This window comes from Ranitomeya imitator, chromosome 3 (genome assembly GCF_032444005.1).
Source record: "Ranitomeya imitator isolate aRanImi1 chromosome 3, aRanImi1.pri, whole genome shotgun sequence".
Lineage (NCBI taxonomy): Eukaryota > Metazoa > Chordata > Amphibia > Anura > Dendrobatidae > Ranitomeya > Ranitomeya imitator.
In genome coordinates, this window is record NC_091284.1 from 88664128 (window position 1) to 88679597 (window position 15470).

At 41.0% G+C, this 15470-nt stretch overlaps 1 protein-coding gene across 1 annotated transcript in view; it reads right to left on the reverse strand.

Annotated features, from left to right (window-relative positions):
- Positions 1 to 12112, reverse strand: part of TRPV3 (transient receptor potential cation channel subfamily V member 3) — a 40609-nt gene extending 28497 nt beyond the window's left edge. Inside the window, exon 1 of the mRNA XM_069761080.1 lies at positions 12015 to 12112. The gene's annotated coding sequence lies outside the window, so the exon portion shown is untranslated. The remainder of the gene's footprint in view (positions 1 to 12014) is intronic.
- Between the last annotated feature and the right edge of the window lie 3358 nt (positions 12113 to 15470).

A 15470-nucleotide genomic window follows, 5' to 3' on the forward strand; every position in this document is an offset into this window, starting at 1 on the left:
AAAAAAAAACAGTTAAATGACACCTAACATCTATACAACTAAATAATGACCATACAGTTATATTATATAAAATATATATTTATTATTATTATTAATTAAGATTATTTTTCCTACTTAAAGATGGAGTTAGTTGAGAATATTAATTTAAAATCTGAATTTAGGATTGTAGATTATTAAATTGAAATTAAATATTTTTTGTTTACAATCCTTTTTATAGACTATGCTATATAAAGTTAGATTGTACAATTACTGCCTTTGTTTTCTATATTACAGGGGAATTAGTGCACTTCTAACCAATCAAAACTTGAGATGACATTTAAGTTCCATTTGGAATAGTAGTAATTTATCCGAGTTGGATTTTTGGCTTTTTGACGCCTCTCGCTTCCCTAACACTGTTACCTCCTCTAACCTTTGATGCTATAGCTTGTCACATCATATTAATAGGATAAATATAGATTCTATCAATTTAGTTCATAGATTGATTTGATGCGTGTCAGAACTGTATGTATAAAGCTGAAGCAGAGGCAGAATGTAGCTACACTGAACAAGTAAAAGTATCAGACATTTCAGTACACGCTGTGCACAATTGGTATTGATGTTGTGACAGTTCTGAAAAAAACAAAACAGTGACTAAGTCATTCTAGACATTACTGAGCGTGATGTAACCGCTGTCACAAAATGTCACATACCAAGGACCAGGGACAAAGCATATTAAGCAACATATAATACTATTCAGAAGTAATATCTACTGTAATTATCTGAGAAATAATGGGTGTTAAATGAAACAAAAAAATATCAACGTATAGTATAAGGAAGAAAATTACCAGAATGACTGGTTCAGCAGCTGGCATTGACTTTCACCAACTTTTTAGAGATAGACAAACAGAGATGATAGATACTGTAGATAGATAGATAGATAGATAGATAGATAGATAGATAGATAGATAGATAGATAGAAAATATATATATGAGATATATAGATGATAGATAGATAATATATAGATATGAGATATATAGATGATAGATAAATAGTTACTAGATAGATAAATAGATGGATAATAGATAGATAGATATTATTATTATTATTATTTATTATTATAGCGCCATTTATTCCATGGCGCTTTACATGTGAGGAGGGGTATACATAATAAAACAAGTACAATAATCTTGAACAATACAAGTCACAACTGGTACAGGAGGAGAGAGAGGACCCTGCCCGCGAGGGCTCACAATAGATAGATAGATAGATAGATAGATAGATAGATAGATAGATAGATAGATAGATAGATAAATACAGTGGGTACAGAAAGTATTCAGACCCCTTTACATGTTTCAGTCTTTGTTTCATTGCAGCCATTTGGTAAATTTAAAAAAAAGTTCATTTTTTTCTCAATAATGTACACTCTGCACCCCATCTTGACTGAATAAAAACAGAAATTTAGAAATGTTTGCCTACAGCCTGCAGTGATCCTCAACCTACTGAACAGCCGCACAGCCAGCTCTTCCCTCTCCTAGTGTATCCTCACCCACCCCCTGCAGACTGTGAGCCCTCGCGGGCAGGGTCCTCCCTCCTTATGTACTCGTGTGCCTTGTTATCTGCTCATGTTTAATGTAATTGTCTATATTTGCCCCGTATTCACATGTAAAGCGCCATGGAATAAATGGCGCTATAAAAATGTATAATAATAAATAATAATAATAATTATTAAAAAAGAAAAACTAAAATATCACATGCTCATAAGTATCCAGACCCTTTGCTCAGACACTCATATTTAAGTCACATGCTGTCCATTTCCTTGTGATCCTCCTTGAGATGGTTCTACTCCTTCATTGGAGTCTAGCTGTGTTTAGTTAAACTGATAGGACTTGATTTGGAAAGGCGCACACCTGTCTATATAAGACCTCACAGCTCACAGTGCATGTCAGGCCAAATGAGAATCATGAGGTCAAAGGAACTGGCCGAGGAGCTCAGAGACAGAATTGTGGCAAGGCACAGATCTGTTGTGAATTCTGCTCTTGGGCTCCCTCCGGTGGTTGTAGATGGTAATGCAGTTATTCCTGAGCAGCAGTCTTGGACAGGTGTTTCTGCTAACTGCAATTCGGACTAGGGTATTTAGCTTTCCTGGACTCATTAGTCCGTGCCAGTAGTCAATGTTCCTTTGGAAGTGTTGGTCCTCTGCCTGGCCCCTCCTGCTTGCTGCCAATTCAGCAAAGTTAAGTGTTTGCTTCTTTTTTTTTAGACACAAGGCTGTGTGTTCATTTTCTGTGCTGATCTTGTTTCCATTTTGTTCCTGCTAGACTGTGCCTGTTGTTTTTCTCAGTCTAGTTGGATTCGCTGGAGTCGTAGATATACTCTCCACATCTTTAGTTAGATGGTGGAGTTTTTGTATTTTTCTGCTGTGGATATTTTGTAGTGTTTTATGCTGACCGCATAGTATCCTGTACTATCCTTTCCTATCTAGGTAGAAGTGGCCTCCTTTGCTTATCCCTGTTTTCTGTCTGCGCGTGTCTTTTCCTCTCCTACTTACAGTCATTATTTGTCGGGGCTACCTATCCTTTGGGGGTCTACTCTGAGGCAAGAGAGTTTTCCTATTTCCATCTTTAGGGATATTTAGTCCTCCGGCTGTGTCGAGGTGTCTAGGTCTGGTTAGGCACACCCCACGGCTACTTCTAGTTGCGGTAATAGGATCAGGGTTTGCGGTCAGTAAAGTTACCACTGCTCCAGCGAAGGTCTTTTCATGCTGCTCCAAGGCCACCTGATCAGAACACAGATCTGGCCAAGGTTACAACAGAATTTCTGCAGTACTCAAGGTTCCTAAGAGCACAGTGGCCTCCATATTCCTTAAATGGAAGACGTTTGGGAAAACCAGACCTGGCCATCCAGCTAAATTGAAAAATTGTGGGAGAAGAGCCTTGGTGAGAGATGTAAAGAAGAACCCTAGGATAACTGTGGCTGAGCTTATAGATGAAGTAGGGAGATGGGAGAAAGTTCCACAAGGTCAACTATCACTGCAGCCCTCCACCAGTCGGGCCTTTATGGCAGAGTGGCCTGATTGAAGCCTTTCCTCAGTGCAAGACATTTGAAAGCCTGCATAGAGTTTGCTAAAAAACACATGAAGGACTCCCAGACTATGAGAAATAAGATTCTCTGATCTGATGAGACGAAGATAGATCTTTTTTTTATGATAATTCTAAGCAGTATGTGTGGAGAAATCCTGGCACTGCTAATCACCTGCCCAATACAATCCCAACAGTGAAACATGGTGGTGGCAGCATCATGTTATGGGGGTGTTTTTCAGCTGCAATGACAGGACGACTGGTTGCCATTGAAAGAAACATGAATGCGGCCAAGTACAGAGATATCCTGGATGAAAACCTCTTCCACAGTGATGTGGACCTCAGATTTGGTTGAAGGTTCACCTTCCAACAAGACAAAGACCCTAAGAACAGCTAAAATAACAAAGGAGTGGCTTCATAACAACTCTGTGACCATTCTTGACTAGCACAGCCAGAGCCCTGACCTAAACCTAATTGAACATCTCTGGAGAGACCTGAAAATGGCTGTCCACCAATGTTCACCATCCAACCTGACGGAACTGGAGAGGATCTGCAAGGAACAATGGCAGAGGATCCCCAAATCCAGGTGGGAAAAACTTGTTGCATCATTCCCAAGAAGACTCATGGCTGTACTAGCTCAAAAGGGTGCTTCTCCTCAATACTGAGCAAAGGGTCTGAATACTTATGACCGCCTGACATTTCAGTTTTTCTTTTTTAATAAATTAGCAAAAATTTCTGCATTTCTGCTTTTTTTTCAGTCAAGATGGGGTGCAGAGTGTACGTTTGTGAGAAAAAAATGTACTTTTTTGAATTTACCAAATGACTGCAGTGAAACAAAGAGTGAAACATTTAAAGGGATATGAATACTTACTGTACCCACTGTAGATAGATAGATAGATGATAGATAGATATATAATATCTATCATACCTTTCCAACCGCACATTCACCGTCTCCCACTCCCACACTTCCTCCTCATCCCGTCCTCTCTCTCTATTGGAGTCCCCTAAGGCTCTGTTCTAGGATCCTTACTCTTCTCAATCTATGCACTTGGACTGGGACAACTCATAAAGTCCCATGGATTCCAGTACCACCTTTATGCTGATGACACTCAGATCTACCACTCTGGCCCAGACGTCACCTCTCTGCTCTATAGAATCCTGGAGTGTCTATCAGCCATATCCTCCTTCTTCTCCTCTCGCTTCCTCAAACTTAATGTGGAAAAATCTGAACTCATCATCTTTCCTCCATCTCATAGATCTTCCTTACCTGAGCAATCTATCGCAATTAACGACATCATGCTTTCCCCCGTACCGGAAGTCCGCTGCCTCGGAGTAACCCTTGACTCTGCCCTGTCCTTCAAACCGCACATCCAATCTCTTTCCATCTCCTGTCGCCTCCAGCTCAAAAATATCTCCAGAATCTGTCCTTTCCTCAACCGTCAATCTACTAAAATGCTTGTGCATGCCCTCATCATCTCCCGCCTCGATTACTGCAACATCCTTTTCTGTGGCCTCCTCCGCTTCCCCCCTCTGCAAATCTCTTCACTGGCTCCCATTCCCTCAGCGTATCCAGTTCAAATTACTAATACTGACCTACAAAGCCATCCACAACCTGTCTCCTCCATATATCTGAACTAATCTCCTGATATCTTCCCTCACGTAATCTCCGGTTCTCCCAAAACCTCCTTCTCTCCTCCACACGCAACCGCCTCCAAGACTTCTCCCCAATATCCCCTATCCTCTGGAATTCTTTGCCCCAACACGTCCGACTGTCAACCACATTCGGATCCTTCAGATGAAACCTGAAAACCCATCTCTTCAGGAAAACCTATAGCCTGCACTGACCCCGCTGCCTCCTCACCACTACCGGAGCTACCGCCTCACCGACACCGGAGCTCCTGCAACCCTCGACCTACTGTCTCCTCCCCCACCATCCTGTAGAATGTAAGCCCGCAAGGGCAGGGTCCTCGCCCCCCTTTGTATCAGTCTGTCATTGTTAGTTTGCTTATTGTAAGTGATATCTGTAATTTGTATGTAACTCCTTCTCATGTACAGCACCATGGAATCAATGGTGCTATGTAAATAGATAATAATAATAATAATAATAATAAATGATAATAATAGATAGATGATAGATAGATAGATAGATAGAGGTAATATTTAAATATTTATGTGTTATTAATATTTGTATATATATATATATCACATTCTGATATTAGAACCTGATCTGAACTATGTAGGGATGAGTGGTGCACTATACACTACTTATATCTTCCTACAGAATCAGCCTATTTTTTTATTACATTGTTAATAATTTCATCCTTCTGTCAACCAATGATATAGTGTTCCCTCTCATTTTCATAAAAGATGTTCTTCAGCAGCAACAGCATGTATTATACAGTTCTGTGTTGCAGTCACTAAAGAACATTTCAAATACTGATGACATTTTATGCCAAATAAAGGGAGTCCACCTGCCCAAAATGACAGCATAACCTTGTAGAGAATATAGCCCCTATAAAAAGATGGCACCTTTAGAGGTCTAATCGCTGCCTCTGCTCTGCAGAAACTGAAGTTTATTCCCATATGTTATTTAGGATGCTCGGTGCACCCTTAATGTGGCCAAGAGGCTCAGTGCACTGGTTATGTACAGCCTGCCCTGGTGATTGACAATGCCGACTTGCCTGGAGTGAGCAATGATGTCTTCAGGAAAAGCTCAGGCCAGTGCCGTCCATCACCAGTGAGGGGGATGGGGAATGCAAAACCATTGTGAGCTTCTAGGCCACACCATTAGATCACCAAGTACCCTAATTGAATGTCTGATTAAACATAAACATGATTCTCCTAGTTACTCTATAAAAAGGTTCTGTATCTTCTAAGATGTATAATATAAAGAATCAGGCTCGGATTGGCCCACATAGGTCCCGGAACCCCTGAGCAGGGGCATGACGATCGCGGTAACACATATTGGGGCATAAGTGACCCTGTCGGTGCCACTGCTAATTTCAGCTCTGTGTGTGTCTTTGGGAAGAAAATGCCCCTCGAGTATTCACCCACTGATTTGACTTCCTGGCCAAATTAAATAAACCAATTTTGGAAATTATACATATGCATTTAGCTGTTGTGTGGGCCCCTATAGCCAACTTTATCCTTCGGCTCTAGGACCCCGGTCCGAGCCTGTAAGGAAAATTGTACCACCACTGCAAATGCTAAAAAATATTGATGCAACTTCAGAGATCTGTAACCTGCATAAATAACCTGAGTATGCAAACTTGTGACTTACAGTAATGTTCTGCATGTGGAAAAGTCAGCAAAGAGGATGAGAGGTTAAGAAAAGCTGCAGAGAAAATCAGCTGTGGAAATGGACCGGTGCTGGGGATTGGAAATCTGGAGTTGGTCAATTTATATATTGGATTTTAATGTAAAATGTATGGTACATTGGACCATAAATTGTACTAATTATGGTATAGTAGTAGGCTGCGTCTGAGTAGTAGGCGTATACCCCGAAATTGATGTTCGTCAGAGCGCACCTTTGCCCTGTGGGCACCATAATAATCCTGTTTTGTCCCATCGGCGCTTGCGCCTGAATCCTGTTTTATGGGGTGTTCGGACGTAAGCCCTGATGGAACCACTTATTGGGTGCCTGACTGCAGTGTGAGAGCACCCTAAGGGTTTGTAGAAGCCTAAAAGATACTGAGACCACTCATGACGTGGAGTGTAACAAAACACAACCTACAGGCAGGGAAGATATCACCAGTGAATAGCACCATCATCTCACAATAAAGACGCGCTCAAATCAATCAAGACAAAATTGTGTGAAGGTGACAGAGTAAGATCTGCAGTTTTTCTATGTTAAGGCATTTTTACTCATCGATCGTCTACGACATTTAATTGTTTATCGAGTATCATTGCGTCACTGCTAAATCCCCATCATCGTCAGGTTGTGAGTAAGAACTAAACAAGACAGTAAACACCTTGTAGTCAGGTCAGAACGGCCCATGCTTGTGAGATTAGAAAGAATCCTGAACAAAACCATACTCCTCTCCAAACAATGGAGGAATGGAAGATTTTTACTAATCTTACAGTGCTGTTGAATATTTTTGCTCTTTTTATCAGATGATAACAGAGCAGTGATTGGTAAAATATAATAAAACAACTTATCATAATGCCCCAATCACACTTCCGTGTTAAAACACATTAAAAAAAATTTGTTCTGGTGTCCTCAGTGTTTGGATCCGTGTGTTACCAGTGTTTTATCAGGGTTTTTTGTGTATATGTAAATAAATAAATGACATAGATTCTCCTATACATAACAATGTTAATCATGGTCAGCACACGGATTGTACACTGACGCCATCCGTGTGCTGTACGTGTTTTCACGGACCCATAGACTTATGTTGGCCATTTTCATCTACTATATGCTGCCAGAAAAAAAAGATTATAATAGGTACATGATCCAATCATAAAAAAACGGATACAACATGTACGTGCAACACTGGTGAATGAGGCCTTACTGTAGAATAAAAGACCTTGTCCACACATCCGCATTTTATGCTTTGTTCTACTATGGTAAATCAAAATTTCAAAACTGAACATTAGGTTCTCAGTTAACATTTTCATCAAAGTATATAAGCCCACTGACACATCATGGCAACCTTCGTAGAGGTTCCCAGATTATTGAAATTGTGCTGCGTCATTAAATATCGTTATTATTATTTTTTCCAAATCCTCCATTTGAGGTCTTTATATTTAGTGCTCATTTTTATGGTGTTTAACAAGTGTCCATGTCTCACAAGATTCTCAGTGGCCGTTTCTTTTGGCTGCTCTGCATTATTATCCTGTGAACAATGCTTCTTTGGTAAAGACCATACAAAATAGCCAAAAATAGCACTGAAAGGACCATAGGTCTAGAGGTGGTCATCACGGAGGACTAAAAGAAGCAATAAATTGCCATAATTAAGGGGTCAACAGAAATAAAATATGAACTGCTCACTTTACACCTGCTGACATGACCTTTTTACACTTGGCACTGTGCGGCAACCACAGTTGTGACACTTCACTAGTGGGGGGAGCAACCCAGGTTCCCAACACCAAAGCGCTCACGGCTGTGATGGTCGTTGCATACCATCACACCTAATAGAGTAGTGACCCACTTCAGAGCTTTGCTACGATCTGATTTGGCAGTCGGCTTATACATTTTGACAAAAATGTTAACTAAGAACCAAAATTTTGCTTAGCCTCTGTAGATCAATGTATGATATTTGGATGCGGTCACTGTCTATTTTCTACGTATATGATTTAATCTGCTCCCTCATAGTTTTCTGTTTTCCTTGGTACAAGAACTCCACCGATTTGGAATAAATTGTTCATTGCAAGAGAGAGTTAGTGGGTTGGAGGCAAGATTGAGAAACAAATGGCTCGTGGAGCCAACAGGTCTACTGTAGCGTGAGAGGTGTAATCGGGCGTCATCTAGCAAGATCTGAAGTTTGTGACTTGGGAGCAGACAGTGAGCTGATCTAAGGAATTAGCTTCATTTTAGAGTAACTGCATGGAACAATCTAGCAGCAGGAAGGGACATCTCTCTGCAGGTTGTCGCTGACTGCATTTGCTGAGCATACGTTCAGCAAGGTGGAGCAAAGTGCGCCTGTGCAGGAGCGCGATTGGAGGACACTGTCTGGATGATGTAAGACGTGTCATCCACATGAAGCAGGGAAGCAGGATGGTGATTTCAATGAGAGAGGAGGCGAAGAATGTAGAGGTCTATAATTTTTATCGTAGGTAAAATTCAACTATTGGAGACATAATCTTAAAATAAAAAACAGAAAATCATGTTTTCTACAACCCTGCTAGCAGGCAAATTTACTTTCTGTGCAATAGTGTGTGCAAGCTTCATTTTGGACAGGTACATGTATATGAAGACAATCTCAAATCTGGAATACATTGGTGATATATAAGCAATAAGAAATTACTAAATAACTCATAAAACAACGTTATATTTTTATAAGAACAGTGAGTGCATTCATTGGATCGCTACAAAACTAGTAAAAAAAAATGCCACTATATTGGAACGACAGTGCAGGTGAAATTACAGAAACCTGTCACATTAAATTTTATCATTTTAAGGGCTCTTCCGCACATCAGCTTATTCACCCATTTTTTTTCCAAAAAGATAACACACCCATTAAAAACAGTATGCCTTTCTTTTACAAGTCCTTTTTTGGCATACGAGAAAAATGGATACAAAAGGATTGGAAAAATTGTCACCTTGACCAAGAATGAACTCACACACTGAAAAAAAAGCCCTTTTTTTATGTACCAACACCCCCAAAAAACTGATGTGTGAAAACAGCCTTACTAGCATCATTGTTTATGTCAATCATTTAGATCCAGCTGCCATTATACAGATAAGTTAAAAAAAAAAGCAGTGGAAGCCTCTATTTGTGAAAGTCAAGGGGTATGGTATCTGACCACACTCTAATACAAAGCATGAATCACTTAAAGTGGATTTGTCACCAGGTCAAAAGCAGCCAGGTTTTGCTGTAATTTTGTTGCAGCCGTTCCCCTGATTATACTATATTTTGTTTTTTGTAAATCCGACACATGGTTCCAGAGATATGGGCCTTTTTATCTAGTGCTAACTTGTCTCGTCTATACCAAAGGGGTGTTGCTCACAGGGTAAAAATGCAGAGCAGCCTAAGGACACGCCCCAGAGAATCCTGTGAGCCACGCCCTCTTGGAACATGCCCAAAATATGAGCACTAACTAAAAAGTCCCATATCTCTGGAACCGCATAATGGATTTCCAAACAACCAAAGAATGGAATATTCTGGGGAGCAGAGAGGAAATGTTAAGAGCAAAACCTGGCCACTTTTGACCTAGTGACTCGTCCTCTTTAAGTAGAAAAGACTTTGCCAGGTATATTTCCCCCAGGTTATGTTATCGCTGACTATAAATCACAGCAATCATGATCTTTTATTTCCTGGCTACTCGTGCCATACACAAGACTATAATTATGGGAGTAATTAAAGGTATACAATGACACAGTGGCACTCGTGTGCCAGTCATAGCTCCAGTACCCTGCAGTCATTGTGTCACATGCGTATCTTCATGCATGCCATGTGTCTTCACACAGAATACAAAGTATTGCAAAGCTTACTTTTCTAATTTGTCACATTAAGAGTTCTTTTGTATACAGACTGGAGGAAGAGTTTGGATTACTTTTACAAACCTGATAATAAATTGTACTTTGTTACTGTATCCTGCCTATATTTTTATAGCTTTATACAGCTAATAAAAATTGTTGATTAGTGGGAACGAGCATAAACTCGATACTCTTGAACTCCCCCTCCACTAGGTGTCAATCATATTTGTCTTGGGGCTAATCTATATACCTGATACCTGATTATTATACCTGACAATCTGATAATTATTCTCTTCCCAAATCATTTTCAGCAATGTTTCACTTTTCTATAGTGTATGCTCACACACTCTATCAAATGTTTGTTTTTTTTTTTCTACTTCCCACAATTCTGTGGATTATTGCTTTGGTCCTAATATTTGGAGATTATCGCATTATACAGCATTTTAAAATGTCCTTGGGAGATTCAAGAGATATCATCAAGCGGCCGGGCAACGCTTGGTCCCTTAGGCTGGGTTCCCATTGCGTTATGGGATCACGTTTAACGGACAGCGTTGCACGGCGAAATTAACGCCGTGCAACGTGTCCGTTAGCGCGCCCATTCAAGGCAATGGGAACGTGCATCGCAAGCGCGTGCCATTTTCGGCACGCGCTAGCGATGTGCCGGTGTTTTGTAGCGCGCCGCGGACGCTGCTTGCAGCGTCCGCGGCGCGCCCGAGGTCCGTTCCCCGCTCTCGCAGATCAGGGATCTGCGAGAGCGGGGACGTTAAACGCGACCCCGAAAATCACATTGCGTTAGCGCAACCCGCTAGCGCTTAGCGCTAAACGGATTGCTCTAACGCAATCTGAACCTAGCCTTACACTTACGAAGCTGAAAACCTACGTATTTTGTAGACACTTTTATACTTTGTAGGATTCAAAACTCTACACATATACAAACTATCTTTGTTTTCTCCAATGCGAAAAATAATCAAATTTGTTAAAATGGCAACCTGTACATTTCAAAACCAAAGATAACACAACCATACATACACACAGTGTCGGACAGAGGTGCCAAGGGCCCACCAGAAACATCAACTCCAGGGCCCTATTCTCATCTACATATAAATACGATTTTATCCTCATTCACAAAATTCTATAGCAATAAATTGGGCTAATTGTTAAATTAATAAGATGCTGCCGTTATCTGTGCATAGTGAATCAAGTCAATTTTGCCAAGTACTGCCCATATAAGAGAGTGGTGGCCCTCTCCTGCACAGGGGCCCACCAGAGGATTCTCCTGTTCTCCTGTGGGCGAGTCCAAGCCGGAGTATGTCTGAACATTATTGTGAGTTTCTAGATAAGAGAGAAAGCTACAATGCCCCATAAGTGCCAGACAAAAAACTCTTATATGTCTCAACCACTTTTCCATATAAACGATAGCCACTACTCCCCGACAAAGGGTATATATACCTACCAACACATCTATATCTAACATAAGGGAACCACTTTTCCATATAAATGATAGCCACTACACCCCGATAAAGGGTATATATACCTACCAACACATCTATATCTAACATAAGGGAACCACTTTTCCATATAAATGATAGCCACTACACCCCGATAATGGGTATATATACCTACCAACACATCTATATCTAACATAAGGGAACCACTTTTCCATATAAATGATATCCACTACACCCCGATAATGGGTATATATACCAACACATCTATATCTAACATAAGAGCTGTCATCATCAATAGCCGACATTTCATAAAATATAGTAGACATGACCATGCTTGTGACACGTAGACTAGGAAAGATTGTGAACCTTACCTAGTTAGGTTCTGTTTCCATGCAAGTAGAGTATAATGTATTCCTTCCAAGTATCCCGCGGAAAAATGATTGCTTCCAGTGATCCTGAGGATATTCCTTGGTAATGATGACAAGTGACTTAGAGGCCTGCTTAAATATGATATAATTATTACCTTACGCAGCGTAACAGTAAAACACGCTCCTCCCATCCATCCTTTCCATTTCTAGTCATACAGGTTGTGTGCTTATTAAGATTCTAATGTAATGTGTCAAAGTCCAACATCATTCCTACAATTCTTCTTACTGTTTATTTGGTATGTGTTTGTTATTACCTATAGTAATACTGTCTACATTCAACCTTTTTTATGACATTTTCTTTAATTTTGAACATGTTAAAAAAAACTTTAAGTCTCAGGTCTTCCAGGAATTTAAGCCATTCAGGGAGTAAACAGTGTAGACCACTAATGCTTAGAGAAGTACTCTTCTGTCAGGACTCATTCATAATACTATTTCAGGAACTATTCAAATTAATAATTCATCATTTATCGCAATTTCATCCAAGCAACCACGGACGCTGTATTTCTGGTGGAGACTGATGACATTTTTCGTGGCTAGACTTTTTTGATCACAATGCGTCCCAAATTCAGCAAATCTCAAAAGTGGCCTTTTTGTTGTCGCATGAGACATATCAGGCAGTAAAATATTGGAACTTTTTTTTGTACTAGATAAGTATAAGCAGACGAATAAATGACAAAATAAAAAAATGTATGAATTATACATTTAATAAATACTAAAATATTTTTTAAGGTACCATATTTTCCAGCGTGTAAGACGTCTGGGCGTATAAGACGACCACCCAACATTTCTAGTTAAAATATAAAATTCTTAAAAGTCTGGGATCTTCTTATATGCCATGTGTCGGCTTATAGGATGGGTGACCAATGTGCATATGGTGGGGTGGCGTGGTCCCGATGACGAAGAGAGGGGGCGTCTCACAGGGAAGGTGTAAGTGGAGTATCCTCCTATTACCTCATTGTGGCAGCAATGCTCTCTGTGCTGGGGGGTGGCGGCTCCTCTTTGTGCAGCATGGGATCTCCGTGCTGGGGGCGGCAGCGGCTCCTCTTTGTGCAGCGTGGGGGCTCTGTGCTGGGGGCGGCAGCGGCTCCTCTTTGTGCAGTGTGGGGGCTCTGTGCTGGGGGCGGCGGTGGTGTATCTCTGTGCAGCGTGGGGGCTCCGCTGGCATTTCCTCAAAGCCCGGAGGCACCGGCTGCTCCATCGCTGCGATGCGGTGGCCTCCTGGAAAATGGCCGCATGCTGAGAATCAGATCTCGTCTCCCGAGATCTCGAAACGAGATCTGAATCTGAGCATGCGCAACCCCCAGCGGCCATTTTCCCGGAGGCCACCGCATGGCAGCAATGGAGCTGTCGGTGCCTCCAAGCTTTGAGGAAATGCCAGCGGAGCCCCGACGCTGCACAGAGATACGCTGCAGCCCCCAGCACAGAGCCCCCACGCTGCACAAAGAGGAGCCGTCATCGGGACCACTCCCCCCCACCCACGATATGCACATTGGTCTGCACCCGCCCTATAAGATGACACCGGCGTATAAGATGACCGCGGACTTTTAAGAAGATTTTCAGGGATTAAAAGGTCATCTTATACGCTAGAAAATACGGTAATTTTATATAATAGTTTAGAGATTATAAGCTTGCGAGCAGGACCCTCACTCCTCCTGTAACCTTATAGTTTGTACATGTCCCCACTTAATTGTAAAGTGCTACGAAATATGTTGGCGCTATAAATATAAATAAATATATATAATAAAATCATTTATTATATAATTGTATCTTCACAGAACAATGGAAACCTGTATTAACCCCTGCACCCCAGACCATTTTCCATTTTTGCTTTTCTGTTTATCGCTCCCCTCCTTCCCATAGCCATAACTTTTTTATTTTTCCGTCAATATGGCCGTGTGAGGAATTGTTTTTTTTTTTGCGGGATGAGTTGCACTTTTGAACGGCACCATTAATTTTACCATATAGTGTACTGCAAAACGAGAAACAAATTTACAGTTCGGTGAAATTGCAAAAAAAGTGCAATTCCACAATTTTTATTTATTTTTTTTTATTTTTTTAGCACATACTAAAACTGACCTGCCATTAAGATTCTCCATGACGTTACGAGTTCTCAGACACCAAATATGTATAGGTTCTTTTTTTTTTAAGTGGTGAAAAAAATCCAAAGTTTGTTAAAAGAAAAAAATGCATAATTTTCCAAGACCTGAAGTGTCTTCATTTTTCATGATCCGGGGCTGGGTAAGGGCTTGTTTTTGTGCGTGCCGAGCTGACGTTTTTATTGATACCATTTTGATGTAGATACGATCTGTTGATCGCCTGTTATTGCATTTAAATGCAATGTTGTGGCGACCAAAAAAAAGTAATTCTGTAATTTTTACTTTTTTTCTCATTATGCCGTTTACCGATCGGATTACTTCTTTTTATATATTGATAGATCGTGGGATTCTCAAAGCTACGATACCAAATATGTGTATTTTTTTTCTATTGTGTTATTTTGAATGGGGCTAATGGGGGGTGATGTAAACGTTTATATTTTACTGGGCAGTAACGACAACCACAGGGGTCTCCTGCAGACCCCGGGTTATCAATGCAACCCATCGGCGACTCGCGGTCATGGGACGTGGGCTCAGATGGTTGGGATTAATAACACACTTCCCACGTGATCATGTTAAATGCCGCTGTCAGAGATTGACATCAGGAAAGATATATATCTTGGTACCGTGTTAGCGAGTAGATAGAAAAATATTTAGAATTGAGAGTTCGTATCAACCACTGAGGACTCTCAATTCTAAATATTTTTCAGAGATTGACATCAGCATTTAACGTGTTAACAGCCACGAATGGATCGCGATTCCACCCACAGCTGTAAGGGTCACATGTCAGGCTGTTGAAATCAGCTGACATGTACTGGAAAAGATGTGTGCCCAGCTCCAGAGCCCACATCAAAGGGGGAGACCTGACATGAGCCATACATGTACAGCGCATGTCGTGAAGGGGTTGAATGGTTAATTAAAGGTTAATATCTGCCAGGGCTTTCAGCCGGGTCAGAATTTGAAGCTGTGCCGGCACCCCCATGGCTGAAAGCCCAAGCCTGCCGAGCAGAGTAAAAATAATTTCCTCCTGGCCATGGGGCTCTCAGTGCGGTGGCGGCACAGTGTCACAATGCTATTAACCTGCAGATTAACCCCAGATTTGCAGGTTAATGGAGTTTTTCGCATAACAAGTTCTCTTTAAAGGAGTTGCCCTGGATTAGACATTGATGACATTTTGATTGGATTAATGTAAGAAAGTGACTGTACCATGAGGAAACTGCTTTGGCACTTTGCCTACTGTTATCTCTACTCAGCTTATCTGGAGACTGCTGGATTGTCCCTTTATGTCCAATAGGTTTTCCTCAGG